The 25,683-nt window shown below is 42.2% G+C and overlaps 1 protein-coding gene across 5 annotated transcripts in view; it reads left to right on the top strand.

The window, feature by feature from the left end:
- The window catches only part of LOC121181616 (cGMP-inhibited 3',5'-cyclic phosphodiesterase A-like), a 136,990-nt gene that overhangs the window by 75,017 nt on the left and 36,290 nt on the right, over positions 1 to 25,683 (top strand). Inside the window, exon 1 of one of the 5 annotated variants that reach the window (XM_041037596.1) lies at positions 19,800 to 19,871. The exons of the other annotated variants lie outside the window; for them this stretch is intronic. The gene's annotated coding sequence lies outside the window, so the exon portion shown is untranslated. Of the gene's footprint in view, positions 1 to 19,799; positions 19,872 to 25,683 lie in introns of those variants that run through there. 5 annotated transcript variants of the gene reach the window in all.

Consider the following 25,683-nt stretch of genomic DNA (forward strand, 5'->3'; position numbering starts at 1 on the left):
TTTTTAGTGATGTTGCTTTGTTCTCAGAAATTAACTGGGTGAAAACAATGTTACTGTTACCAAAAGCAATGAGAGCCAAATTACAAAAATAAGACCCAAGTTGTAATAAATTGGAATTATCCTTTAAACTCCACATTACGTGGCTCACCCATCTGTGTCCAATTCTTTCATTACCTTCATTTACAGCAACAAGAGTAGCTCATATCCTGATTCTTGCCCCATGTTTCTGATCACCTAAGCCAACCAAACCAGAGGTCCAGGACTAAGTGTAGTACCCCTCTTCCATCTCTCCCCTTCCCCTGGCATGACCACGATCTGGCTCCCCGCTGATTACCATGGAAATTATGGAAGGACGTCTGTGTGAGCATGTGTGTGCATGTAAGCGAGTGTGTGTGTGTGTGTGTGTGCATGTTGCCAGCAGCTTGATGGCTGCCAGCTGCTGCAGGCTGAGAGGTTGAATCCGCTCGGAGAAACACGGAGGGCCTCAAACCACAGACACAACCCAACGCAGCTGGAACAGCTAGACATGCACAGGCCTCCAGTCCTGACACACAGCACACATATTAACACCTCAGGATCCTAACTGCCTCTTATTTGAATAGAATGGTAGAATCTGAAGCATATTATGGATTTTTTTTGTGTGTGTGGAAGGTAGATTACACACTGTACTTTCTTCTGCTGTCTGTTCTACACTGAGGTAATTATGTCACTCAAGTTTTCTGTGTTACCATAAGAGACCGACTATTTCAGTGATGGAGGTGAACAGAATGTTCCTGGCACAAATGTGTGTATGCGTACAGTATTATGGGTGCGTGTGCTTGTGCATGAGTGTGTTTTGTGTGTGTGAGGCAAAGATAGGGAGAGAGAGAGTGGGGAGATTGTGTGTGTGTATGCAGGTATGTGTGCTTGTGAAGAACTGGGTGCACTTACATATGCGCATATGTTAGGTGTATACATGAATAGTGTGTACAACAGTAATAGTTCCATCAAACAGAAAAATAATTCAGCACTTTGATAGGAATGTTTGATATAAACCAAGTACAGTACAGTAAAGCAGGCATGGAAATGCAGAAATAGATGGAGGCAACTTTGGACTACTGATTATATACAGAATGACACAGAAACTACACATCCTGACAACCAAACAACACAAACTGCAGGAAGTGGCTACAAAAACTTGCATCTTTTGTGACCTTGAGGGCTTATTCCAGCTCCAAATAATGACTGTGCTGTGTTTGTGAAATTTTTACAGTTACTTTTTCCAGACTGATGGCCGGGGTCCTCCTCTGGCTGTTGGCAAACAAAAATCACTAATAGCTTTGCCAGGAGTGAGCAGCACCAGAGGAGGTACTGTACCCGGGCACAGGCGACACCAGCATCCAAATAAAGAGAATCAGGCAGGATTTTGATTGTCAAAGTCCACCTCCACATTAGTGTTGCCTGTGAGCAGCAACACAAGAGGTTTGCCTAAATAAAATACAGTCTAAAACTGATTACATTTCTAACTCGCCACTACATATCTGGTACAGCAGCACATCACTTTTGGGCTTGGCTTTTAACTCTATTTAAGCTTCTGAAGGGCATTTTGCAGATTGCATTTATTGATAATTTACTTTCAGGAATATGAACATTGTTCTCTGTTAAACTTTTTTTTTAAATTTTGTCTAAACACAAGTACTCATTCAAGACATTCCCCTAAATACAAATTTGGAAAAATGAACTAAACATGAATTTAGTCGACCATTCATTGCTGACTTTCAGTACAGGACAGTTTTTGATATTCTATGGTAAGATATTTCAGTACTAATAAACAACCAAAAAAAAAACAAAGACAAAGTTACATTTCCAGCTCTACATGCAAACCACAGACTTGTGTGTGAAATTCTGAAGCAGTGTTTTCTCTCTTTAAAGGATGGGCAGGTTAATAGGTACCTGTAGAGATCTGGTACAGCAGCACATCACTTTGGGGAACTGAACGCAACATGTTTGGCTTTCATCTCTATTTATCCTCTTAAAGGGCCTTTTCAATCACACGAGGAGCCCACATTTAAGACAGTGATCCCTTACATGAGGGGACATTCCTGCGCTTGCCCCGTTGCTGAATGAACTGGAATGTGCAGGTTGAGCAGGCCCTGAAGGACAGGCCTGTGGGCCCATTCACCCAACCCTCCCCTTCCTGGCCCTCCTCTCCCCGCACACCCTGACCTGAGCCAACACCACCATCCTGGGCTGTCACCAGGTGTGCAGCTGGCCTCTGCCGAATGAATAGACACTCTCACATCGCCCCGGGAAGTGTGTGCTAGAGTGTGTATGTGTGCATGTTTGTGAGAGGGAGGTAGAAGCAGAGTTGGAGTTGGGGGGAGTGTAGCCCTAGACGTAAATAGCTGCAGTCAGTAGAATGTGTGAAAAACAAATGGGAGAAACAACTGTTAATTTCCCCTCTCAGAGTGTGCATGTGTACATTTGGGACAGCGGCGTCCCAAAAATTGATCTCATGGCCTTTAATTGGTGTCTGGGTTCAGAGAGGAAGTGCAGCTAATCCCTCAGGTCCAGTCAGGCCATTGTGGCTCTGTTAAAAACAGAGCAGGCCACAGTCGCTGCTGCTGCCACCGCCATGATTCATTTAACAAGCAGGAACATTTTGAACCCCTCTGACTGAGGCTGTCAAATAAATCCTAACATAGTCAGCTATTAATTGATTATATATTACAGGAGCATGACAAGGGAGGCTGTTTTCACTGATGGATGATTGTATTTAGTAATCCACTGCTTGTTACGGTACATATGGCTACAGCTGGACAGCCTATTGCATATATTTTTGTTTCAAACTGTTCATGCAGCACACATTTTCCCCTAAACATTACAACCTCATAATTTCACCACAGTTCTGTTGCACATTATTTCCAAACTACCAGGGGTCGAAAAAGTATTCATATCCTTCATTTAAGTAAAACAACAAAAAAACTCCTTAAAAGTCATGCATTCAAAATATTATTAAAGTAAAAAAACAGTTTTATCAGAAAATTGAAGTATTTGTCATGCAGTAGAACAACTCCTGTTAGAGTATTTTACAAATTATTATTTTCTCTAAGGCAATTTAATCTGTCATAATGCTTTATAGTCTACAGTATTTTATAAACTGATCCTATATTTTGTAAACACAATGTTGATCTGCACAGTAACCAGTAGTAATAGCTGTGAATTTAATGTAGAGGACTAAGAGTAGAAGTAGAGTAGAAGTATTAAGTGTCATTATGGAAATACTCCAATAAATTACAAGTACTTCAAATGTTTACTTACAGTAAATACCAATAAAGACTTGAGTAAATGTATTTAGTTATATTCCACCAGCAGTTATATTCTTTTGAACATTTTAGAAAACAATTTTTCTGAGTCCAGATTTCCTTGTCAACTTGCTATTATCACATTTTATACTTCATAAAGTCTGCATTAATACCTGGTCAAAATGTAGGTATCACAGGTAGAGTAATATTGGAATAATATCATTTGGTACAGTCAGAAAGCTGCGTGTCTGTCTAGCTCAGTGGCGTGGTGCGAGGAAATGTGTTATTGTAACCTCTGCCTGGTGAGCCCTCCCTGTCCGTCGAGCCCGCTGCCTCAGTGGCTCGCCATGAGCCTGTCTGTCCCTGCAGCCAACAAGGCTTCTGCTGTTCCCTGCTCAATGCTATGTTTTACTCTCTAAATATGTTAGAGAAAAAAAATCTGTCTGTACATCTGTCTGTCAGTCGGGTTATTTCGCCCCTTGCAGGGGCGAGAGTCTTAGGGTTTGGGTGAAGAGCTGTTTTCGCACAGTCACTTTCAATTAGACAGATATTAAAAGCGCGATGTATAGCTGTAGCTCTGTGCTGAATTTGCATGATGGTATACAGCGTCTGTATGATTGATGCTGGAATGCTGGTAACGATGCTCAGTTTAAGAGCGTGGCTCCATTTTTGTACCACTTTGGTCACATTTCTCAATCCACTGCACAAACAAACCACTAATGGTCAGCTCAAGGAAATGAGTTATTTTTATCAATTAAAAATAGCAGTAAATGGGGGAAGAAGTCAACAATTGAAAAGCAGTCAGCTGTTTTTATTTTTAAGTTTTCAAAACTTCTAATGTTTACCATTTATCGGTGTTTGTTAGCCTCATTCTTTGTAGAAAGACTAGAATTTTGTGCAAGATTACTTATTAATACACTAGAAAAAGTTTAGAGAAAAATTTTCCTTTCAATGTGCTAAGCACAGTAAATATTTAATTATATTTTTAAAGTGAGTGTCATCTCAAGTTGACATTCACTTGTTAGGTATATGGTGAGGACAAAACATTCAAAAGGCCCAGAGACATTTCCAAACTTGCAAGAGTTCACCTACACACTGAATTTTTCATTATGAAAGTGTCACTCTCTCTTCAGTTGTTAAAGAATTGGTGAGACGATGGCAGCAGCTATGGCTTCTCCTCAGTCCATTTTCCCAGGTCTCTGCTGAGGCCCTCTGCTTTTTCTCTGTGAGGAGTTTGACAAAGCACTGACCCCTTCCACTGCTCCACTACTACTTTTCTATACACTGTAACCACCTGCTAATACACACACACACACTCACACAGTTCAGAAGACTGGCTAAGCAAGGTGTCATTGATTTGTTACTGCTATGCTCTGCATTGCCTGGAGACACTAAACGATGTCAGGGCTGATGTGTTCATGTGTAGGTGACATCCGTTTATACTCGGCCACAATCAATGGCTATGAACAGCAGCATCTTCTTTCTATGTGTGTGTGTGTGTGTGTGTGTGTGTGTGGTGACACAAGTCCTGTGTAGAGGAGATAGTGGGCTGTTGGTTCCAAGCACCCCTTCCTGCACAAGATAGCCCAGCTAACTGGCTAATTACTTTATGGAGCACAAGCCAACCCTGATCCACGGACGCTGGTTCAGGTCACGTCTTTGCCTGGAAAACAAGAAGTGAGAAAAGACATGCCATAACAACATGTGAGCCACGTTGATAAGACGCATGGCATTGTTTCGGAAAACTTCAAATGAATCCCCATCCGCAGCCTTTCGTCCACACAGATAACACATAGCCACATGCTCTGTGTATTTCTGGGAAGTCTCTCTGTGTTGTAAAGAGAGGGTGAAAATTGCAAATGGGACTCACAACAATGTGATTGGGGTTAGAATAGGCATGCTGGGCCTTTATTTTAATGGTTATGTGCCTGGGGCTGCCTCAGGTTTCTCTCTCCACACTCACTCTCCATAATGTTTTCCATTAGCTGCTGTTCCATTCATACTCTCGCTGATCCCTGTGTTGTCTCCTTCAGGGCTGGACAGTGTAAATGAAATCTCCATATCTACAGTGGCAGACACCTTAGCTCTTAGCTCTTCTTCATTTTCTCTGATTTGTCCTCCCTTTTGACAGTGGAAAGAGTTTAGTGTCAGGTCTCCAGGCTCAAGGCAGTTGAGCAGCCTCAGATCCTGGATCACAATGATGGCTCTGACACCGTTGCAGATCCGTTCTTTTATAGAGCAGTGCTACTGACATTGTCTGCAACTCTGGACCTTTCTTTTACCTCTCTCTCGTTGTTTTCCTGTTTGAACTAATGAGTGAAAATGTGTGTTGACATTTTTTATTGTGTTTTTTATTCCTCCAAAGATAATCAACCGTTCACCTTGTGTCTCTCTGTCATGGTCAGACGCACTTCAGTGTTAAGATTTAAGAATTGTGAGAGGTTTGGCAGGTGATTCATCAAGGCTTTGGAGAGAGCTTTTCCATTGTAAGGACGAGGAATGGCATGTGGTGGTTTTGGCAAAGCTCCACAAACTGGAGAGGCAGAAGGACTTTTGACGTCATCGGGAAACGTGACCCACTTCTCAAGAGGCGAGGAGCCTTGGGCTGGTTGAGCAGATGTTGCACAGATGAGCCTGCGCACACGCACACACACACACAAGCACACAGACACACACACACATGCGAACCAACCCTGTAAGCACACGTTCTACTCTGCCTTTATTTTCCATTAAAATACCCACAGAAAAAGAATCGACGGCGCAGGAACTTTAGCCGGGTCTCATTTGGGTTTGTGGTGGTGCACAGGCGTGAACTGATGTGGTCGTCAGCTCGTGCGTCGGCAGGAGAGGTAGAGCAAGTGAGGATGTTTGTGGGCCAATCAGTTCAAACACTCACTAAGCACTTTATTAGGAACACCTGTACACCTGCTTATTCATGCAGTTATCCAATCAGCCAGTCATGTGGCAGAGGTGCAATGCATAAAATCATGCAGTTACAGGTCAGAGCTTCAGTTAATGTTCACATCAAACATTAGAACGGGGAAAAAATGCGATCTTGACCATGGCATAATTGTTGGTGCCAGATGGGCTAGTTTGAGTATTTATGAAACTGCTGATCTGATTTTCACTCACAACAGACGTAGGAGTTTTTACCGAATGGTGCAAAAAAACAAGAAACAAAAACAAAAAACAACTTGTGAGCGGATGGAAACATGTTGTCTGTTGAGAGAGGATTGGTTGGAGCTGACAGAAAGGCCATAGTTACGAAGATAATCACTCTTTACAACTGTGGTGAGCAGAAAAGCATCTCAGAATGCACAACACGTCAAACCTTGAGGTGGATAGCCTACAACAGCAGAAGGCCACGTTCAATTCCACTCCCATCAGCCAAGAACAGAAATCTGAAGCTGCAGTGAGCACAGGCTCACCAAAACTGGACAGTTGAAGACTGGAAAAACAGAGCCTGGTCTGATGAATCTGGATTTCTGCTGAGGCTGCAGATGGTAGGGTCAGAATTTGGCGTCAACAGAATGAATCCATGGAGCCAACCTGCCTTGTGTCAACAGTCCAGGCTGCTGGTGGTACAATGGTGTGGGGAATGTTTTCTTGGCGCACTTCAGGCTCCTTAATACCAATCAGTCATCGTTTGAAAGCCAGAACCTTTTTGAGTATTGTTGGTGTTCCTAGTAAAGTGTTCTGTGAGTTTTCTCTCAACTGGTCTCAAAAGGGTATAAAGCAGCTTCTACTAGTATGTCTTCCAGCTGCGTTGCTTCTGTTATGTAAGGTGGATATAGGAAAGACAAGGTGATGTTAGGCCTAAGAGAACCACTAGTTCAGTCCTCCAGCGGCTCCATCATGCCAATCAGCCAGAGGCAATCTCGTCCTCCTCTCTGCCATCACTCTGGCACCTTAAGACATTACATAAAGCTTTTCTTTCTGGTCTGTCAGTTTGTTAGACATGTTACACTGCAGTCGGCTCTCTTTATCTCTCTGCTATTTGCACTTTTTATTGAAAATGTAAAGGTGTCTGTCATAGTACTTGTTCCAAGAGATCGGGTAGATCACACTGCTCCAGGCTGACATGTAGTCCCAGTTGAGCGTCACAAAACGCAGCCCAAAGACCTGTGTCTCGTTTGCGACTTTTATTTCATTTTAATTATGAAGCTGATTTATATAATCAGTATTAAACCATAGGTCACATTTGTATGTGTATGTGAAAGGTGCTGTTCATAGTCACAGTATGAACACACACAGAATTATCTCCGGACTCAGCAGTTTCTCTCAGCTTTCAGCGTTTTTGGTTTTGGCTTCTGATCGTAGCAGGCAGCTGTTCAGCAAAAAAGCTTTGGCAAACCCACTGTACACTACCTGCCCAGCACCAAGCAACTGACAGAGACAAAGTTAGCGGCTAGCTGGTGAACATTTTGGATCATTTAACAAAGAGCTAGATATTTCCCCCCAGGGAGAGCAAAACGCAGCTAAAAGAAGACTAAGTGGTGGCATCATAATCATCAGGTGGACACAAACATGACTCCAAATGAATGATAATGTTATCTGCTTGATGTGTAAATCACGTTTGCTAACTCTTTTGCCATGTAGACATTTTAGCATAATGGTGATATCACTGTCGTAGTGACATCCTGTTTTTGCTGCCCCCAAATGGCCGAAAACTCTGTTACTACAGCTAGTTTGCAGCTAGTTAGTAGGTAGTGGATTTCAGCCTCTTACTCGAATACACACATTACGATTTGTGGTGTAATTGATCTTCTCCATAATTTGTGGTAATGAGGGGAAAAAAACTCAGGCATTTTACAAATTTCATATTGATTAAATCCAATCCTGGATGCAGGATTCACAATGCTTGTAGCAGTTCTTTGTTGGAGAAGTTGGCGATCGGAGCAGTCCGACCTGCAATCTGAGAGTTTTTGTGATTTATGTTTGAACAATACAGGTTTGACTTATTCTCCATATAAATACCTAATTTCAAGACCTTTTCCCTGGAATCTTTTGTTGTGATTATTTGGACCACTTTTGAAAGCAATTTTTGGATTTCATCTATGTTGCACATAAGTGTAAAGCATTTCTCCAATTTAAAAAAAACTGCATTGTTTCACTACCTGCCAAACCGCAACTGGCAGTCAGTTTCCAGTTTCTGGCAAAAATCTGCCAAATCCGATCTATGGAAATGGGAAACGTGAATTCCTATTGATCTCAATCATAAGCTTGGCTGTGTGCTACTGATATGTTGATGTTGTTTAGTTTTTAATCTAGCTCTGTTTTGGCAGCCACATATCCAGCATGTTATTCTTTCCCCCGAGAAAAAGTCAGAGGCTCTGTCATGTCAGCCAGATGTTGGGTTAGACCTTTTTTTCCTGAAAACAAAATGGTGGCTTCTCCAGTGAGAAGCTTCTTGCACTGTCTATGATGAGCTCATTATTTCTGAAATGTCAGTGATAATGAAGATTGGTCACCTTCAAAAAGCAGCTTAATTTGCTGTGACCGAGGTCTTAACGTTTCTCGTCACACCCAGATCCTTGCTGTTGTATACTCTGTTGCTGAGGGACAAGTGAGCTAAGAGCAGACCAGACAACATTACATGCTTATAAAGATTATTTATGCTTCGTTTCACATGTTCTCATATTGTTGCTTGACAGCAGGAATGCACTTGGATGTCGAAGGAAATACAAACAGACAACACTTGCACATGCGCGCACGGCACACCTCCTGTGTAAAGGGGGCCAGAGTCTGTGATGTTGCCACATGTATAATAAGCACTCATTCATTTCCACGTTGGCAGAATGTTAAGACTGATTCAGGGGCCGGTAGATGAAAAGGTCAGTGGGCTTGTTTTGAGTGAGTGTAAGATTTCCATCATCACGCCGCACGTTCTACCAGGCCCAGTCCAAACTACACAAACAGTGTCTCTGAAGCCCTTGACAGCCTCAATTCTGCTATTAAGTCAATAATCTGCCCTCTCTCCTCCTCTCTCCTCCCCTCACGACTGACCTGCTGTTAGTTTACGTACTTCCCTTTTTACTTACCCTCAACAACGCTTGTCCAAACAGCAGCATAACTTTCCCTCGTATGTGTTTCCCTTTCTCCCACTGTGCCATTTTCCCCAGTTCTTCCACTTTTTCTCAGCTCCCCACTTCTCACCCAGCACCTTTCATTGTTTCCAGACAGTGGTGAAACATATTGAGGGAAATGTGTGGAACGTTAGAGTCTGTTTGCATGGAGAAAGACAGACAGACAGACAGACAGACAGACAGACACACACACACACACACACACACACACACACACACACACACACACACACACACACACACACACACACACACACACACAGGAGGAATTGTTCCAGGAAAGTGGCATCTGTGCAGCCCATTAGACAGGGAGTTAGTGGACCTGTGCGGGCCTTTTACATATGGTGGTCAGCTGCTGGAAAGGAACTGGAACCAGGGGTCACATTTGAGAGACAACATTAGGGGAGATGATGCATGGTGGACACACACACACTCCCTCTCTCTCTCTCCCTTCAAAGTCCTGTAGTGCCCTTCACCGCTGCCCTGGTAGCACTGCACTGGCCAAGTCATTCATATCCACAGGGCCTGGCCACAGGCCGGAGCAGACAGCTACCCTGTGGGCTGCAAATAAACCTTCACTGTGTCACACATTTGGAGGCTTAACACATTCTAACACTCGTCTCCTCCTGAGTCACCCCTTGAATCATAAGCCCTAAAAAGTTTGACATTTGTTCCAAGGAAGTCTGAGGATCATGAGTAAAGGTTTTTGGGAGAGAGTGAACTCTGAAAGGCCTCTCATCAGTAGCAACACAGTTATTCTTACAGGAAAAATCCAACCTGCTGTAGTGATTGTTGAAATGGTTCTCTTGAGTGCAGGTCTCCCCCCCTTGACTTCTGTGAGAGAAGAGCAGTGAGTGAGGAAGAAAGGAGAGGAGTGGGAGAGTTAGGAAGTGTTTTGGAAGGGGTTTTGGGGAGTAAAGTACGGAGGAGGCCTTCTCCTCAGACCATGCAGCTGTTATTCATTAGTATATTTGTGTTGCTAGGTCTGAGTTGACTGGACCAAGTATGGACCTAGTCCGGGCCAAGCCAGGATACTTCCTACTGGGCTGACCGCATAGCTTTGAACTTTTCTCACTGTTTTTGTACCAGTGTGCAAAGAGACATTCCTATTAGACATGTAAGGGATAAAACATGATTGTTTTATAATGTATTTATATATATTTTTCGAAAAGTCTGGAGGAAAAAAATCCAAAACTTTATCAATTTTAATGTTGACTATTAAATTATGAAGGAAAAAACACATCCAACATGGGTAATCATAAGGACAACATTGCGGTTTCCTTTTTGATCTACACCGTAATCAGCTGTTATGAAATGTTTTTCTCCCAGGTTGCTCTGTAGCCCTCAAACATTGTCTTTTACAAAAGAAATCCCAACAGCTTTATGATGCAGTGGGATAAATCTAAAACAATCTAGTCATTATAAACAATCTATAAACAATTCTCTGTGAACAGTTTAGGGCGGTTAAGTGGAGTATGTTGTCCATTAATCTTTGGGTTGTTGGTTCCTGTCGAAGTTTCCTTAAGCAAGACACTGAACGACCAATTGTTTCCACCACTATCGCTCTGTGTATTTGTGTGTGTGTGTGTGTGTGTGTGTGAACAGAGAAAACTGATTATCGAAAACTGTATTCAAACTAAAAAGTAGTAGTAGTAGTTCAAGTACCTTACATCACTTTATTTTCATGAAAAAAAAGTGGATTGCCCATTTAAACCACTATGCTGTGTTTATAAATGCAGTAGAAAGCAACATGATTATATGCAATGTAATTATATTTTTGAGAAGTCAGTCAGTAATGAATTACATTTGGAAAGTAACTCAATCACCCTGTTTCAGATCATGTTTGGAGAGCCTCTCCAGTATTTAAAAGTTAGTCATAGTCAGGTAATGTTGTTAGAGAGAAGTTTTAAAGGAAAAATGGTCCTTCTGGGTGGTATGTTGTTGGTCACGGTGACATTACGAGAGGCTCGACCCGCTGGGAGGATCCTGCTCACGTTGTTTGAATATGTGTTGTGTCAGAGCACCTGGTCAGAGCCTCAGGCAGCGGATGTGGCTGCACATGCTGCATGAATATGAGTCTAATTAAGTTCACTGGCCTGCCAGGTGGACTGCAGCTTGCTTCAGTGCGTACACGCACACATGGCGGACACACTCGCTCTGTGATGCATGAATGCATGCATGTGTGCTCGCTAATAGGTGCACAAATAAGACACTTTCACACCCTTTGTGGGGACAGATAGAGGGAGGGAGGGCTATTGGGCTTGTAAGACTCTAATCTGATCAACTCAGATATGGTACCATTGTAACCAAATTAGTGATGATGCAGAGTACAGTATATCAGGTTTTGGCCAGAGCTCAGTCACATTTGTGGCAGAGAAGTGACATGGAGCACTTGTCCCAAATGCAATAACTGAACTTGCGTCATGCACATTAAGGACAGTTGAAAATACAGATACTGCAGAGGAAGATAAATTGACACTGGATGAAGCTTACACGTGTAACGTTTTGTACGAACGCAGAGAAACGGGTACTGCAGCTCTGCTGTAGCTAATTTGTCGCCAAAAAAAAGAAAAAAAAGAAACAGAGGGTCATTACAGAGGCATCAGAGTGCAGTATTTGATGTATACACTTTCAAATGAAACTCTAATAGTAAAATAGTATTGATGTCTTGGCAAGATATTTGCTCATAATTATAGCTCATTTTTATTTAACAGTTAATTATTTAATCTGTGTTTACTATGAATACAGTAATTTAAATGTGGCTGCTTTGAAATTGGATGAAAATCTGCTATTATAAATGCCATGTGCAAAACAAGCACCCTGTTGCCTTTTTTAATTATCATTATCCCTATTGTCATTTTTTACTTAACTTTTTTTATTTAGAGAGAATGTGGGAAACAGTTAACAGCTTATTTGCTGTTTCTCCCCATTTTTCTCTTAACTTCCTATGAACGGAAAAAGAAGACTTGAAAAAAGCCCTTATTTACTATTTGTGGTGACTGAACTGTGTGGAAACATGAAATCTAAGTGTAAAATTTATTGAACCTATTTTCTGCTTTAAAAAAAACTAAATATGTATCTTTTGGTGAAAATATAAAACTGTAAACAATGTACTGTAAACTGTACATTAAATACATGTGTAAATCAGATCTTTGCAAAATTTTCAATACAGCACAAGTCAAAATAACAGGCCATCACATTACGATGAAGGGTACTGTGAAAGATTAAATATGCATCTTGTTTGCCTTATTAAGAGCACTGTAGAAGAACATATTGATAACTTCCTATATTAATAAACCACAAAGCACTGTAAATGAGACAATTTTAAGTTGTTGAGGCCCAAATTGGATCTTTCTACAAAACAGATTTTTTTTTTGTCCCATTCTCATTCCAGGGCAAAAGAGGGTAAAAAAAAACCTGGTACAACCACAATAATCAGCATCCTCCCACTCTAACTTTTCAAATGAATAAGACATAAATAAGTTGATAGTAAAACGTGCTGCATTAGGGAATTCACAAGTGAGAAGCAGGGCTGAGTCTCCCTCGCCACAACAATTATATATCAAGGCTTCAGCGGCAAAGTAAGTTTTAAAATCCAGAGATTGATCATGTATCCATGTGAGGGAACACAAAACAGTCTTCTTCTTTCATATTCTTACTATTTCCACTGTTGTCCAGCAGTAGCACGGCTCTGTTCCCTCTCTCTCACCAAATACTACACTGGATGCTGCGGCTCTTTCCTTAAAGATCCTGTCATGTCTGAGTAAACATAAACATAAGAGCGTCCCACGTCTGAATGGCAAAAAGTCATTACTTTAACAAAGAGATGAATTTATTTCTGAAGTTTGGCAAGATGTCGTATGTTAAAGCTGTTTTATTTGTTTTAATTTTGTACACCATGTATCAGAAAATATTATTCTTCTTGACACCACAGATACATAGTAGACTTTTTAGGTGAAAACACAGTTAATGTGGCCACAGCTGAAAAGTACTGGAGCCAGTCTGGGCTTTTGGGGGTTCTGGTGACTCTCACCTAACGGTCTTTGTGGTGGGAATGCATACGGCCTTAGTAATGGAGTCTGGATCACATGTTTGTCTCGGTATACTCTTCTCTGATAGGCCCGTTGTTCTTAATTACCAGACTGACTGTTTATCCACACTGTTTGCCTGGATCCTTATCAGCCCTAACAGTGTTTTAACTCCCAGTGGAGAATGTGTGGGAGATGGCGAGAGCAAGTGTGCATGCATGTGTGTGTGTGTGTTGTGACGCACAATAGTGTACATGTCAGTGTGCATGTTTGATGTACTTTGTCAGACATGGGGCAGAGTGTGTGGAATGCAGAACACGCAGATTCTGCCAGTGATATCCTGGTTGTGGCTGGGTTGATGAGGTAGAGTTTGCACTCCTCGTTGTCAGGGCAGAGAGTCGGACTTGTGGTCCGCAGTCACCGAGGTGACTTTCATGTTGAGGTTTTAGTGCTGAGCGATGAGTGTTCGAGTTATTGCCTCATTCCTCTGCACCAAGGTTATCTAGCAAATGTTGAGTTTGCACGTTTTATATTCCAAATCAGAGGTCCTTGTAAAATTGTGCTGATTTTACTGAGTCTGGATTGTAAAAATGTTCATACAGTGTATCATCAGTCTGCTTTTTATTTAAAGTGGAACTACTAGAATGAGTTGGCGTGTATACAAGTGTGTATCCATATGCTTTTGTTTGTGCATCTAGTCTATGTGTGTGTGAGTGTGTGTGCATATGCGAGCATGTGTGTAACCTGAGCTCTGGCCATCTCCCTGTGTGTGAGTAATGGTCCCTGTTTTATTGGCCCGCTCCTCAACAGACTCTATGAGTAATCACATAATGCCTGCTCTGACGTCAGAGCTGTTTCCATGGTAACACAGTGCTCCCCACTCTGGGGAGGTGCGTTCATTTTTTTTTTTCCTTTCCCCCACATCTTGTCCTATGTGCGCTCAAACTAAGCTCTGGCTCCGGATGGAGACATTACTCCTCGAGCTAAAATCTCCTCCCCCTAATCTATAGTTTCACAATGTGCTCGTATGATTAGAGCCCCGGACTTTGCTCTCTTTTATCTTCCACTTCTTCTTTTTTTTCGTTTCATCCCCATCTCTCTACGTCTCACTCTGAGCTTTTCTCTCTCTTACTTCACTGTCCCTATTTTAGTCATCCTCTGTCTCTTCTTGCCTCTCGGCTCTGTCTCTTTCATGATTAGCCCCCATTTTATTCTCTGTCCTCTCCCTTCCCCTGTCCTTTCTTCTGATCTCCGAACTCTGTAATGCCCGACAAACCACCTCTCCTATTTCCATGCCAGATGTATTCATTTTTCTCCCTGCCTTTCATGCACTGTTGAATTCCACTGAACGGCCGACCCCTCTCTCTTCTACAGGTTGTCCCTCTTTACAGTTTTGCCTTTTCGTTTCCCTTTTTTCGCTCTGGTGAGAGGACAGGCTCAGATGAAAAGGAGACATACTCTCTTCTGTATCTGTGTCTACATAAGATTAATCCAGCTCCAGCCATGCCCAGGGCGCCAGAGGACAGTAAAGCATGTTCAGGTTTAATTTTTGAATTGAAAAAGAAATATCATGAAAAATTACCACTCGTCTCATTTTACGGTTGCACAGATACTCTATTAACTCATTTGTAATGAGCTCCACATTAAGTCAGATTCATTCAGATGTACCAATATGTTCCAATAACCAGTGTACTGTATGTGTAATTCAAAGTACCACAAAAGCTTTTGAAGCACGAAAATCTATTAGAGTTCCACAAAGACTGACTTTTTCCAAACCTAAAAACCATCATAATGTCAATAATCAAGCCAGCCTTGATCTCTAGCTAGCAGCGGCCGGTCTGTCTGGCTAGCCAAACACTCACACAGTGAAGCCGTTAATGGCTCTGTGTTATGTCTGTTGTCATTGCTCAGAGAGGCCGGGGCTGAAAGCATTACACTGCCTATTTCCAACCCATTTCCTTCCCCTACTGAAAGTGGTGTATTGCTGCTAAGGAAAGGGGTATTGCTGTTTCCCAAACCTCACTGTGATGCATCGCCGCCTCTCTCTGTCATGTGGATACATGGCTCCGTCACTCATCCAGTCAGGAGTGTGATTGGTGGCTAACAGTGAAGACTGACTGGTTGTCTGGGTGACGTGTTTGGGTCGGGAGCAGGACCGCTGTAATAGACTCTGGGTCTCTGGCTAATCAACAGGGCTCGGCTCGCACAGGCGTCAGTCTTCATTTTCCAATCAATTAGACCCCAGTGGAAAACAGGCAGTGTGACACAGGTGTGCGTGTGTGTGTGAAGTTTCCCTGTAGATGTGTGGCTGTGTGTGTGAGAGAGGAAAAAGAGGCAGACAGAGGAAACACGAGGGGTAGTTCATGAGAGTGTGTGATTCTGTGCGGTTTGCCAGAAAGGCAGCCATACCAGATGACGGCAATAAAAAAGTGCCGCCCTACAGCTCAGCCTCAAGTCACGTCTGGGTTTCTGGCTGACTTGGCCCTGACTTTCAGAGGCCCGGGGACAGACCGGGCCATGTCCATTAGTGCATTGTTGCATGTGACTGGAGTTTTGACCCGAGACCCTGGGAGCATTATCGAACCATAACCCAATGAGCCACAGTTGAGGGTGTAACTGCCTGCGGCGAGGCCCATTCTGCCAACACAGGTCCCCTGGTTGCTCACATTTTAACGTGGCACTGCCAGCTCAGCAGAGGGATCGAACCTAGTCAAGGACAAGGACAAGGTGAGCGTTGGAGCCAGGCGGGGTGGACACACTGCAAAGAGGATATTCTAAATACAATTACGGAAATGTTTGGAAAGTGGAAATTTGACACAGGGGGAAACAGCAAGCCTGCCTCTGTCTGCCTACCAGCTTTTCTTAAGATCACTAATTAACACGTTACATCTCATTTGTGTAATCCGTACAAAAACCAGACCAGAGGGCTGTTTCCACTCTTTATGTTAAACTAAGCCAACCATCTCCTGGCTGTAGCTTTACATTTAGCAGGCAGATACAGTATGAGAGCGATATTGATCATCTAATTTATCCCCTGGAAATAAAGCAAAGAAAATGCATGTCCCCAAAATATGAAACTATTCCTTTAAGTGAAGCCCTCTCATCAGCAGTGCTGCCATGTTGCAGCCCATCAGTGTTAATCTACCAGTTGGTATCACAGTGTATAAAAGATGGGAATGAAATATGACACATGGAAAATGCACTGTTCTACCAAAACAATCTCCCTTTGACCTGACAGGCGTCATTTAGCCATTGACTTCCAACTTCTGACAGCTCATTACCGTTGCTGTGATTGGTTCTGTAATGTTGTAATCACTGACTGTGAATGTTTTGGCCATGGATGCAGGTTGGGTGAGGTCTGTCCGCGGATTCTTCATCCACTGTCGTCTTCCAGGTTTTTCACACCCCCACCCCTCTTCTGTATCCTCACTGGTTGTCTGCACCAGATCCATTTGGTCCAGGCTGGTGCAGCTGTGCTAATCAGGTTATATGGGGAGAACTAATTTATTCTGGGGTCTGTTTTCCATTAGATTAATGCGCACATGCAGATAATAAATGTGCAGATTTTTCGGATGGAAAAAAATGACTATTTGCCCAAATTTCCATAGTTTTTAACTCCAGGGTGGCCATTTTGTATTTACAAGTCTTACACAGTACAGCCTTATCAACAGCGCAGTCGAAGCTGTTTATAGCTCAGTTTTATGATACCTCTCTTCTGGTCTACCTCCCTAATTAATTGAACTACTTCCCATTATACTGGATTATCCTTTCCAATTGGACATTTTTTGAGCCAGGATTGTGAAAACAATCCTGGCTGATGGTCGTCATTTATTCAGAGCTGCAGCAGACGTTATTTGTTTCTGCTTTTACATGGTCTACGGAAAGTGCAATTACAGCAATTACGTATGAGAAGTCACACTAGCTTCAGGCTACAGACCCACTTTGTCGGACACATAGGGGATGTGAACCCCTGCTGAACACAATCTTAAAACCAGGATAAATCTTTCATTTCGTTGTTTGATTAATTAACCTGCCATCGTTACTGATTAGCCAATTAAGAGAATAACAAAGGAGGATTTGGACAGTGCAGTGACTGAGCGTAGTTGAACACAGCCTCCATCACACTCTCCAGAATGTTTTCTCCTCTCAGATGGTAGCAAGATGAGCCTGCTGTTCCGTGGTGTCTTTAGAGCATGGCGTGGGGAGCAGAATGTTGAAGGCAAAGGTCTCAGCAAATTGTTTCCTCAGCTGTGCTGCAGAGAGGATTGTTTAGGTTACGTTAAGAATTTAGAAAGCCTTTTAGAGGTTGGTCGTCTTACATTTTCCCTGTTGTGGGAGTTTTTTTTTTTTTTCTTAGTTTTCAGCAAGAGAATGAAAAGTATGAAGCCACCATTTTGTCAAGAAGAAAAACTAGTCAGGAAGGGGAAAGAGATGGACAAGTTCTTTTCTAACAACAACAACAAAGTGACACTGTGGTGCTTCCTGTGTTCATGTTCATGATTGAATTCATTGTACAAATACATATTAATAACAAAGCCTTTATATATTACTCTTCTTTCTTATCCCATTAACGTCTTGAAGGAAATGTCATTGCTGCCTGGATTATGTTCACTTGCAATGTTTTCTTTTTTTTGAGTGAAGGAGTTGCTATGTTTTTGGACTGCATGAAATCTGTAAAAAGGTGGTTAGTACTGGGTGGGGGCTATTCAAAGCTTAAAACTGGGAGACCACAGACCAGGGTTTGCATCCTGAGTCATACATGTAGTTAAGTTTTGGCAAAGAAAGCACTTTGTTTAAGGTTAGGTGTGGTCAGTAAATAGATTTTTTTTTTATTGTGCTTCAAGTCACTGTTGACTTTGTCAGTCTTAAACAAAGACCACAATCTTTCTCTTTTCCCTTAAACAAGTGCTATGAATGCCTGAACAGTTTAACCACACAGAAGCTGCCACAGGAGAATATTGTATTGCAAGGGCAGATATTGCAGTATAACAAATGAAATACATTGTAGTGGAGGATTTTGCTAACATGTTCAATAATAACATTTCGCAACTTGCCGGATCATTAGTTTGATAAAAATCTGTCTTGTTGGCATTATGTTTCCTTCAAAACATATTTACTGTAGCAAAATAGTTGTATGTAGATGTAATTTCTAGGAGACAGGGTTGTTATGTACACATGGTGCAAAGCTAGCACAATGCCACATTCTTTGACTAGTACATGCCTTTCTGTGACTGCAAAATGATTCACATTAGGCCTACATACATGCACTGAACAAACAGTGCTTTTGATTTTAGCTAGAAAATATTGTAATCCAGCGGCAGCTCTGCATTGTAACGAACCATCAACCAGAAATCCTTTTCTGTTATGTAAACCATGTTGTCTGGTAGGTGATGAAAAGCTGTAACTTTAACTGTTGGTTTAATGTCCTCCCTGCTTTGGAAGTCAGTACTTTCAGTTAGTACCTTGCAGTCTACTACATGTAGAAAGAAATACAATCAAACACACTGCAACAGGATTTTTTTTTCCTTTTTTCACATTATAGCTTTTGACACCCTAAGTTAATCTAATCTAACTGGATGCTGTACCGCAAATTCATATGATTCCTCCAGTCACTGTACATTATCATGCATTCATTATACTGTAGGATCCTTGTTGCGACTGTTATCCTCTACAATGTCAGACAGAAAAATTCACAGTAAGACAAGCAACAAGCAAAAGCACGAAACAAAACATACTGTAGTTTAAAACTGAAGTATTCATGCATACTTATGTAGTGAGTTGTTTGTTCCCTGTATCCATCTCTTGACAGCAGTTTTGCAATTATTTATGGGTTCCATGTTTTAAGTGGAACAGGAAGACTATTTCAGGCAATAGCTGTTCATGAGCACACAACTGTTTATGAAAACAGATGGCAAATACAAAGTAGTGCTTATTTATTTGATCAGGAAAAGATAAATATAGCAAACACAGTCCCAGTGAATGATTGCTGCTTTTATAATGTGTGATCTCTGCTCCGTCTGTTCCTCAGCATCTGAGACAGTATCAGTGAGAACTGAGACTGATGAATGTGTGGAATGCAAGCTGACGTCATTGGACGTACCGTAGCTTCAGTCACATGGCTAGGTAAACATAAGTAGCTGTTTGGCCTGGTGTGTGTGGGTGGTACCAGTGGCTCTGATCAAGGGGATTCAGGAGCAAAATGTTCCTTCAAGGGAGCTTTGCTTTGTGTTGTTGAGTGTGAAAAAAGAAACAAATACTTAGTGTATTTTACTAGGATTCCTTCCATGTTTAAACAGCAAGCTAACAAAGTTTTTTTTTAAAAGGTTTTCCTTGCTTTTGATCGGCCTTAGGGATAGAGGGAGACACTGTACGCCCATCCATGGATAGACCCAGACATATGGTGTAAACACACAAACAATTTTCTTGTATATACAGACGTGTGTGTTTACGCCTGTTGCGGACTGTAACTACATGTAAGTACATTTACTTGAGTATTTCCATTTTATGCTCCTTCATACTTCTATTCAACAACATTTCAGAGAGAAATGTTGCACTTTTTACTCCTCTGCATTTATTTATTTTGACAGCAACTATGAAGATCAAGATTTTACTTACAAAACCTACATTGGTAGGATAATAAAGTTGCCTCAACCCATTACAATATTAGAAAACCATTTGCATATACGTGTATCAGCAATAACAATAGTCCATTAAAATTACATACAGTTATATAACACTTGACAGGGGGAATTGTTCTCGGTAATGAGTAAATTTAGTTTTGATACTTTCAGGGAGCGTTCAGACTGAAAACACCCCAGAGCTAAACACAAGAGTCTGATCTGGGCGTGTGTTGCTTCAGGCACCAGTGAGACATGAACTACAATCCAGGAAGTCCAGTTGGAGTAATAGAGCCATAATTCTGAAGGTTTCTTAGGCACCAAAGCATTGCACAGTGGTTTGTAATAGCATGAGACAAGATTTTACAAAACTGTACATGTACAAAGTATTCTACCAAGAATGTATGCTTTTGTGCATGTGATTGACCAGTGCAGTACCTTTCTGGGTGACGTCACTTTGCAGCAAAAGCTGAGCCAGTTTGAATTTTTGTAGCTGGATGACCCTGTTATTTTGGTTGAGCCCTTTGACCCCACTGTATCCTACGTGCTCTGCAGACAGACAAAGTCAGCAACTAGCTGGCAGCTGTTTGATAACATGTTCACAATATCAGCTTTTATAAGGTATTTCTTATCTACATAAAGGGTCTCAATACTTCTTCCACCACTGGCTTCCACACACACATAAACAAGTATAAAGAATGTATCCACTCAGAAATTCATCAGTTTAAAATAAATGTGTGTCTCTGCAATGGGCCTGTGAACTATCAGTCTGGGTGGTCCAGTCACAGAGCTGTTGTCACTTTTCTGTAAACCGTACATCATGATATACCTTTGCCAAAGCTAAAACTGCTGCGCGACACAGTGACAACATGTTATTACTACACTATCTTTGGTTATTATCACATCTTATATAATCTAGGTGAGTGGGACAGAGAGCTTTAAGATAGTACATGTCTTTTATTGGTAGCTTAGCTTCAATGAGCCCAAGTGACGGTGTGACAGAAGAAGATGGCTTTCTGTCACTCATGGGGCCTGCAGCCTATTTCCCCAGAGGACACCCAACACCCCCATGTATCTTATCCCCATTTTTGCTTTGCTTTAAGCCAGGTTTCCAAGATGGCTATCAGCATGATGGCCGGATCTTAATGGCTCTGTCCTTTTCCTCTTAGAGAGGAGTCCACCAGAGTGTGTCACGGAAGGCCGTCTCTTGTTCCTCTGTACCTTCATGGTCCCCGCAGACCCCTGCATTCCTTCTACATGGGGAACCAGAGCCCTCTGGGAATTTTACTGACAAAGCAAGCGTTTTACAAGCTAATAGTGGAAAACCTGCCCATGGGGCTGACCTGAGCCTCTTCTAGGGGAACAGGCTCTGTAAAGCAAATCCTTCCACCTGCAAAAAGAGGAAGCAGAGATTTATGCCCCCACACAGGTACACATGCTGTTTATTAGAGGCTGGCATTCACACACTTTCATGCACACACACGCGCTTTGAGTCCATCAGTCAGTACATAGGTGCTGTCCTGACTGTGCGTTTATGTTTCTACATCAGTGATTTATAAAGGATGTAGGGATGTGATTTAAAGGCATATGCTTGAGCGGGCAGTCACTGTCTGTTTGTTTACTGGAGTCCTGTGGGAATCTTGATGGGACTGTAAATGTTCAATGTGCAGCTGAAATAGTGGGGGAGTGTGTGTGTGTGGTCCACTCTCTGATGAGCACAGACAAAACACAGAGCACAGACCTTGCTGACTCAGGCCTGTGAATAAAACATGAAATAATGTATGCACTGGAGCCAGCATGCATGCACAAATTCCCATACTGCTTTCGTAATGCTGCCTTTGACCGAACTCTGTGTTCTCTCTCAGAGTCTCATTCCCTGGTCGCTGAATTATTTTATAGGAAAGCTTAAGTTGGCTCCTCGTGCTCAATCAGTGTGCTATCAAAAAACTTTCCACACGTCATTATTTAGCCAAAATTAGCACTATTCAAAAGTTCAGTGCATTTGCCTCAGTTCTCACGTCAAGGTCAGGTCCAAATTGTTTTGTTATTCAACTGTTCATTAACTTTGAAAACCCCTCTTGACACAGATCACCTCCTCCAAAAGAAATATTGCCTCCTGTCCCAGTCAGACTTATGGCTTCATAAAAACATTTTATAGTGGAACTGTGACACCCAGTCCTGTTGTCTGAGACCTGCACTGTGCACGAAGCTAGCACAAATCTACCAATTTTTCATAGCTTTAATAAGACCTATGAGTAACAAAATAAGGAAAAATGTAGCTTAAATCTTTTGATCAGCCTACACTCCTAATCCTCTGGCCTTTCGGAATGTAATTCATAAACACCACAGAAAGTCTTTAAGAACACACATAAATCAATATTACCATTTCCATTTTGTAATGAAAGCTCAGCTGGAAAATACCCAAGTGGCTGATACGGGCTGAAGGGCTGAATCACCGAGTTGATGGATGATGGGGAAATGCTCTCTTTATCTCACAGCTGTCCATCTTTTTTGATGAACATGAAACCAGGCCAATAACACATGAAAATCACGTAAGAGAGAGTTTGCTATATCCTTGATGTGTATCTAATTAGCCCATCACCGAGCAGGTGCAGTCACCTTTGGGTGTATCGACCACTGAGTGAGTGACAGCACCAGCTTAATTTCTCCGCATTTCAGAAGACGAAAAGTTAGCTTAGGTTTATTAAATGAGTTGCAGCGTCACAACCGATTTATTCTGATATAACTCTTCAAAACAAGTGTGCTGCGGCCAGAGAGTATCAACTATTGTTGACATGCTGAACGCTGTTTGAATCAACTGTGAATTAAACCACACAAAGCCCACTGGCACCTTGCAGACTGAACAGGGCAGAGGCTTGTAAAACAAACAAACAAGTGAGTGCTGTGTTCCCTTCTCAGCTCCCCAGTCCCCAGCAGTAATCCTGACTGGGCCATTATACACTAATGGCTTTGGCATGCTGTTTTGAGGTGGACTGCCAGGTCTATCCAACCAGATCCCCTCTTTTTCACCCAGCTCAAAGTGTGGACCTGGGAACATAACGGCTTGAGAGGGACACATAAGCAACGAGAAACAGTCTGTACACAAATTATATTACAAGAAAATAAGAGAATCTTTTTATTCATGATACCACATGGATGTTTCTTAAAATATTTTCATACAATCCATATAAGGCTTTCATAAGGAGACATTTGCTTTGTCACTGACTCATTTATTGCCACCGTGTCAGCTTTTGAGGTCAGAATATGGGGTACTCCCACTGAGGTTTTCTCTAGGCCATGGCATCCTTGTGACCTGGGCTTTCACCCTGGGAGACTGACAGCTCTATCTCTGGTAGAGACCCGTACACTAGGTTTCTTCTAGGATCAGGCTAAGTCTCTCCCAGGAAACGTAAAGACGATAAATCCCATTAGTCACACTTCAGAAATTAGAAGAGTCTGAGTAGGAAAGTGTGAAGAGTAGGGGAGAGCTAAACAGAAGCCACGGTGCAGATACAGCACTGGTGTGAGAAACATGTCATGGGATCACATTTGTACGTGCATGTGCATTTTTTAATGCACATGGATGTGCGACTTTGTTCATTAAGTCTGTGTCTGCTTCACAGGCCGGTGCATGAGACAGAGAATGTGAGAGGGTGCAGATGCCAAACAGCTTTTAGGTGTGCATGTGCTCTAATCTCAGCGTACACACAAGTGTGTTCCTCATTCCCTGCACACAGCCCCCTCCGCTTTGGCAGCCCACCTTAATAGTTCCCTTCCCTCCAGCGATGACGCAAATGACCCACGATGACTGACCCCCCACGGTAAAACCTGTAAAACATTAGCCAGCGTGAATAGGAATGACTGCAGACAGGCAGGGAAGGATTTATAGGTGTCCTACCAGCGGACGGCTGCCATGCTCGGGTGGATGCAGGCAGAGGAGAAGGTGTGGCGAGGTTTTCAGAGTCACCTGGACTAAGAGCCAGACAATTTGGGCCAGAAATTTGTGTCTGCCTGGACCCGGGCCTTTCCACACTCTATTCCTGCAGTTTTACAGTACACTGTACACACCCCTATAAATTCTCAGCACTTTAATATCTGTTTTCCTTTGTCTTCTTGTATTAATATTGCCTTGTGTCCAATTGCACACAGTTTATGAAGAGATTTTCCATCCGAGGGTGATGTTTATTTAATGAAAAATGTAAGTGTTGAAAATAGCGCGGGAGTAAATATTTTATGGATAGAAATAGTATTAATCCTCACACCTATCTTCTTCTCATGTCCATTTGTTATATATTTTTGTTAATCGTGAAAATCTACCCCCTTAGGTTTTTTTAGCATAGTCATAATGTTAGTGATACTGTTTCTGTTTCTGCAGACCAAAAGTTAAATTTAGAAATCTCTTAGGCTGACAGTTTTAAAGAAAGTAACACGAGCTAATCTCTCTTACCTGGATGGCCTGTATCTGTCTACGCTTCAGGGTGAGAAATAGATAAAGAGCACCAGGTAGACCAGGGGGGTCAATTAAACAGCTCCCTGAACTCAAAGCCGAGGTATCAGTTAATGGAGATGTTAACATTTATGGTAAGAATGAAACTGCAGTGGTTTTCTCAAAAACATGTATTTTGGTGCAACACAAGTCTCCCATTACCCAAGAACTGAATCCTGCAAATGTACAAAACTGTCATAAATCAAAAAGGGCAGTTTCCCAAACAGGGTCCCAGGAGAAAACAGCTATATGACACTAATCATGAGAATACCTCCATCTGCAGGTGCAAAACAAGATTACACCTCATTTTCAAAGCCATGATGAGTAATATAGAGTTTACTGTGGCTCTAACAGCCATGAAAGTGAGTACAAGGATATTTGATCGTTGCCTTGATGGCGTCCTTACAGCTAATCCACTGTCACTTCTGAAGCCGACATATAGCGAATCTGACCTAGTTTCTTTTTGCGAGCTGAAGTGAAAGTGAGTGCAGGGATGTCTGAGTCAAGCACTGCAGATGTCAGAATATCTTTGACACAGCACAGTGATAAAAGAACAAAGGAGAAATAAGTAAGAAAATATTCAGAGACCCTGAGGCGGTGGGTGTGAGTCTGAGTGCATGTGTGTGCGTGTGTGTGTGTGTTCGTGCTTACGTAGGCAGGCATATGTGTGAATTCATGACTTTGCAGACCTTACTGTAAGTGAGAGCACAGTGAGTTTAATTGGACAGAGAGGTGGTGCATAAAACCCTTGGGTCAAGCTGATTGGAAATCCTGCAGACTGATCTCCTGGCTCTTCAACACCGCTTTAATTAACCATGCTGAAAGATCAGCACTCTCTCTTTTCTGCTTCTCTCTTCTCCAACCAGGAGATCTCTAGTCGGCATTTCTTGCAACTTTGTCCTCAGTGGACACTGGATTTGGGTCCCCAGTAAATCCAGTGCACTAACAAGCTAACACAGTTACTGAAGATCCAAGTAGACACACATCAACTCCTCTCATATCAAGCCAGTAATGAGGGACAAAGTAGGACGTGGGAGGCAGCTGAAGAAGAAGAAGAATGAAGGTCTGATCATGAATGAATGATTAAGAAACACCGCTAGCAGTTATCTTGCACTGAGCTATATTAGGACGAGGCTCTTTCCTGTTCCCTTTCCAGACAGATTTAGAAAAGTGCTCTGTAGT

The sequence above is a fragment of the Toxotes jaculatrix genome, chromosome 5 (assembly GCF_017976425.1).
Source record: "Toxotes jaculatrix isolate fToxJac2 chromosome 5, fToxJac2.pri, whole genome shotgun sequence".
Classification (NCBI taxonomy): Eukaryota; Metazoa; Chordata; class Actinopteri; family Toxotidae; genus Toxotes; species Toxotes jaculatrix.